Raw genomic sequence first — 6,000 nt, 5'->3', positions numbered from 1 at the left:
CTATACGGCCATGTTATATTAGCTATTATAATATGTCAAACTTTATATAATTTTGCTCAAACTTTTCTTTTCAATGACTGTATCACATACATGGGCATTTTGTAGTTATCTGGTGGATGTGAAAAAGTAGTCAGTTGAGAACATTAGCAAGAGGCTGAAATAACAACTATATTCCCAGTGAAAACTAAAAGTACTTATTGAGAGGACTGACTGTCAGTGACTTATATGTTGCCTGGCCGAGGCCAGTAGATTGACTTTCAAGCTGAAGAATGGGCAAGGCGTAATTGTAGGCTTGGGGACACCTACTGAGTAGGGGAAGGATTGGAAGAGAGTGAATTACACAGTGTGTGAAGACACTGAAAGAAAAGTCCATCCATTTTGCAGCATTGTCCAAATCCATGGTGGATGCCATGATCCATCCACGTTAGGCTACTTAGAGTGTTTGGTAGACTAGGTAAAGGGCCCTTCCATCAACTGAGGCCTTGCCTAGCCACCTTTGGTTATCTGATGATCAAATGAATTAAAATGTTTACATTAATCCCCCTGTGGAGATGTCTGTTGCATTTCAGAGTACAGTCAGCCCTCTGTATCCACAGATTCTGTATCTGTGAATTCAACCAACCTGCAGTCAAAAAATATTAGTAAACATTCCAGAAAGTTCCAAAAAGTAAAACTTAAATTTGTCACACTCACAACTATTTGCATAGCATTTACCTTGTATTAGGTATTTGAGTAATCAAGAGATGATTTAAAGTATTTATATAAGGGAGGATGTATGCAGGTTATATGTAAATACTGCACCATTTATATAAGGAACTTGAGCATCCTTGGATTTTGTTAACCACAGGTGGAGGTGAGGGTTTGGAACCAACCCTTTGCAAAGATATTGGGGACTTTATTTTGATTTTGCATCTAAAACAACATTTCAATATTCCCCCCTCCTCCCACATTTGACTGCCAACTGCTTAAGGAGGATGTATGAAAAGTTTTTTCAAGGTGAAATTTCAATCTACTATTTTGATCCTTCATGCCTATGACCAGACTGCTTCTCACTACTGGCAGTCCTCGACTTCAAGCGAGGGAATAAAAAAAACAAATCACACTAAGTTTCCAGATGTTAATTTTAAATGTAAAGCTTTAGTCAGGAAAATGCAGGTGTCACAAATATTGGAACTGATCTTTTAAATAGGATTCCAACTCAAAAATTATGATGAGGTTCATTAGAGAAAAAAGCACCATTCATCATTCATTCTTTATTTCCCTGGAACTTGGCATAACGATCTTGGCTTATATGGTCATTTAACTTGCCGTGGCTTATCACAAAACTGCTGAATTCATTCATATCACAAAGAAAGTCTAAGACACTATGTCAACACATTTACTGAGTGTTAAATGTAAACATTTACGTGGCACTCTATTCAATGGCAGACTGCAATGACAGATATAACCAACTTTAGCGTTTGCAGCCTTATGTCATATTTCTAATGATTGAATGACACAGTATGGAGACTGTCCTGCTTTGATTTCCCCAGGAGAGAGAGAAAATGGGGAAAGGATGGCTTGATCAGTGCACCTGTATCATTATTTTGGTCCTTGCACCAGTACTGAGAGTGAGTGGATGCTTTGAATATTGTAAATGCTTTCCCAGGACTCAGGGATCCCTTGCTAGACCTTCAGCATTATGTTGGTGATGTTCAAAGGTTGTAGCTCTTAATTCATGCTTATCCACCCAGTCATTATTTCCAAAGTAAAACCCATGAGGCTGGATTCAAGAGATTTATAGTCTGACTTCTCTCCACTAACCCTCCAAGAGCCATTGTTTGGAAGCTGAGTAACCCAACTAAATGAGTTTCCAGTTGCTGATATAATAAGTCACAACAAATATGGCAACTTGCACAACACAAATTTATTACCTTACAGTTTTGTAGGGTAGACAATGGAAATAGGGTTCTGGGCTTTGTTTCCTTCCGGAGGCTCCAGGAGAGCATCTGACTCTGTGCTAGTTCTAGCTTGTAGAGTCTTCCCACATTCTGCGGCTCATGGCTTCCTCCTCTCTTCAATGCCAGAAACATTGCATCTCTCTGTGTTTCTCTTCCATAGTCACATACCCTTATTTTATTGTTTAGGCTCCCTTTTCCATGTTAAAATCTTTTCTGACTAAGGATTACCTACCCAGGTAATTCAGGATAATCTCCCTATTTTGAAGTGAGTTGATTAGCTACCTTAATTTCATTTGCGACTTTAACTCCTCTTCACCATGAACCTAACATAATCATAGATCCCAAGGATTAGAACATGGATATCTTTGGCAGGACATTATTCTGCCTATAATACTAGCCTAGACTCTCTTCCCTCAGGGTCAGTCCTTGGTCGGGGAACTAAGATCCCTCATGCTGCATGGCGTGGCCAAAAAGCCTTTTAAAAACTTAAAAAAATAAATTAACTAAAAATAAAAATAAAAAATTGAGATACCAATATGTATGCCACTTCACACATTAAACCAGCTTTTTCGCTTTCAACAAGTAATTTGTAATTTCAAAGTAATTTCCAAATAATAATGGGTATAAGCAGTATTTGAGATATCTGTTGGAACATAAGATAATATGAACTATCTGTGGTTCAGTTGGTGCCAGTGTCTCAGGCTCTGTGGTTTGTTGCTACATTTATCACTGAAGTAAATGAAAAATTTTACTTCAAGATTGTTGAAAACAATAAAGATATAACTTTCTCTCCATGCAAATCCACAATCCCTCCTGAAGACTATTTACAGTCTCCTTAGGAGTCCATGGATTCCAGGTTAGAAACCCTGCAATATGAAATAGGATCACCTGGTCCTCTGCATGATAATGAAGTAATGAGAATTTTCAGTGTTTTCTGGGGGAGGAGAGCTGGCAGTGGAGTGTGCTGAAAGCCCTGGAAGTCTAGGAGAGGAGAGCTAGGACTCTTTGCTCTAACTCTAAAAGCAAAGAGGCGAGTGGGGACCCAGGTAGTGTGGATGGACTTCCAGGGAGGAATTTTCCATGGCCATGATGGCTGAGGGGGTCCAGAGAACCACCTCATTTCCTGTTCCATCTGTGCTGGGTCCACAGACAAAACTGGCCAAACCTTCAGGAAAAGCCTGTAACACAAAACACTTCTGTGTTAGTATGTTGAGGGTGGGGGCAGGGGCAAGAATGGGCAGCATACATGTTTGGAGGGGGTCAACCGAGAGTGTGGAAGCCTTCCTAGTGGCCAGAGCAGCCATCCCAGACTTGCAGAGAGAGCTATTAGGAGCCAGGTCACCATGAATAAGCAGCTGGCAATGTGGGCTGAGTTAGGATGGCCACGAGTCCACCCTTCTTCAAGCCAAATATATTAGAGGTAAGTGGCCCTTGATTGAGAGGGAGAAGCTGGATCCCAGCTGCCTGGATACGAGGGGAGACACTGAGGTTACAGCAGGTTAAAGAGTTGAACGTAACCCTATATGAATGTGATCCTGTATAAATGTGACCCTGTAGGTAACGGAGGGCTGAACCCTGGAAGGGAGTTGAGCAGAGGAAAGTCTGCTATCAGTGGGGATTTAGAAGGAGCACCGGGGCAGTGATTGGGGATCAAGTGGACCAGAACACGCTGGAGACAGGCTGTTCAGAGGCCACTGCAGGACTTGGAACCACCAGGAACACAAAAGGAGGATGAAACCCCTAGAGTCATGCCTTTTAGGGAGAAGCAGTTCTGGACTTAGCTGTGCCTTTCCTAAGCCAAACAAACTGTCCTGCTTCTTCAGCAAGAAAAACAAACAAATAAAATAACTTGTGTGATTGCTTTGCAGTCCATGGAACTGGCCACCACGTTCCTCCATCTCAATGTGTCCTCACAGAAGAGAAGAATCTTAGCACTGAATCTCAGCGTTGAGATTCAATAAAGTTACATCTTTATTAATTCTGAAATTATTCAAGAGTTAGAATCTCAGCAATAAAATTTCCTTGTTAAGTCTGATGGTGGGGAGTGGAGTGGAGGGTGGGGTAACGGGAGGGGCAGAGATGTCAACTGGCTTCAGACTCCCTTTCATCCAAGCTGGTTTCTGGTAAAAGAGTCATAGGTGAGTCTGGGCGCCAGTCAGAGCTGTGAAGCTGTATTTAGTTCATACCAAACCGGAAACATCATTAATTTGCACTGTTGTTTCTTCACTGTATCTACATACAGAGTGGACACGGGAGCACTATCGGAAGCAGAGAATGGAGGCCAGAAGGAGGGAGGAGTCTTTTTTAAATATTTATTTAAAAAAATTTTTTACTGAAGTGTATAGTTGATGTACAACATTACTTAAGTTATAGGTGTACAACAAGAAAGGAGGATTCTTTTTGGCAACCTTCAAATTTTTATTTTATTATTCCATATTTCTTTTGAGTCATTTGAAAGCTTGAAAGAAAGTAAAAATGTTACAGAAACATTTTTCATTTTCTTTCAGTTACAAAATAGTCCCTCCTTTCTACCAAAAGTTAGTGCATATCACCCCATAGTATACTAACATGGTTAAAGAAATAAGTGAAAAAGCCGTTAAGCTTACTCTGTTTTTAAAATGTTCCCCCTTTTCTTGTTTATTCCCTAAAGTCATGCAAAAATACTGCTCAGATCATGTGAACAAGTGGATATAAAATGGCCCTCTCCTGATTATGGTGATTTTGAACAGTATGTTAGCAATGAAGGTATTTATGGCTGAGAGAGTAATGGTGAAACATATTTGAAAACAATAGATTATTCATGCAGGGGCCATAGTAGCTCTGTCTGCCTTCAGCACAAAGATATACAAGACCATGCATGGGACTGTGATCAAAATAAACAGTTGAACCAGCATGCATGACCAAGCAGGCTGTTCTCCCTGGCATTCTGGACTCTCTTGCTAAGAAGGCATGTTGCGGCCCTTCAACAATGGAAATGGAATTGCTGCAACCTTTAATCCTGCTGCAAAATGAGCTGTCAAAGGTTCACTCACTGAAGTGCGTCTGCTCTTAAAAATGGAAGAATCTTGATAAGCATGACTCTGAGGACTAAAACACAGGAGAAGTCCAGCACCCTTTCCGTCACCACCTCAGAAAAGACTTCCGGGAGAAGGAAATGGCAACCCACTCCAGTATTCTTGCCTAGAGAATCGCATGGACAGAGGAGCCCGGTGGGCTACAGTCCACGGGGTCACAAAGAGTCAGATATGACTTAGCGACTAAACAACTCAGAAAGAACTGAAGGGCTTCTAGCCCAGACTCCAATGGTACTCATGGTCTCATGTGGCTGTGAAGCACTTGAACTGAGACGTGCTTTATTTTTTAATCAGTTAATTAATTTTTAAATTACTTTTGGCTGCGCTGGGTCTTTGCTGTTGTGCGAGGGCTTTCCCTAGTTGTGGCGAGCAGGGGCTACTCTCTAGTTGGGGTGCTCGGGCCTCTCATTGCGGTGGCTGCAGAGGCTTCAGGAGCTGCAGCGCGCGGCCTCAGTAAGCGTTGTGTGGGCTTCGTTGCTCTGCAGCATGTAGAGTCTTCTGTGATCAGGGATCAAACCTGTCTCCCCTGCACTGGCAGGTAGATCTTATCCTTTGTACCACCAGAGAAGTCCCTGAGATGTGTTCTAAATGGAAAACTATTTGCCAGATTCTGAAGTCATAGTTCAGTGAAAAGAATGCTGAACACCTCATTAGTCATTTAAAGTTTTTGATTACAAGCTAAAATGATAATATTTTGGATCCATTAGGTTCGATGATATATATTACTGAAATTAATCTCACCTGTTCTTTTTTAATTCAGTATTTAGAAAATGTTAAATGACATATGAAGCTTGCATTTTAATTCTACTAGTAGAAAAGCTATTTTGTCTAGTTAGAAATAATCATGAAGTTAATTCACTTAAATTATATAGTTACAATCTGGTTTAAACTATGCAAACCCTCTTTTATAAAAGATTCTGTAAACTTTGTGAGGCTTCCCTGATAGCTCAGCTGGTAAAAAAAAATATGACTGCAATGCAGGAGAC

The sequence above is a fragment of the Muntiacus reevesi genome, chromosome 16 (genome assembly GCF_963930625.1).
Source record: "Muntiacus reevesi chromosome 16, mMunRee1.1, whole genome shotgun sequence".
NCBI lineage: Eukaryota > Metazoa > Chordata > Mammalia > Artiodactyla > Cervidae > Muntiacus > Muntiacus reevesi.
Note: the sequence above shows the minus strand (reverse complement) of the source record.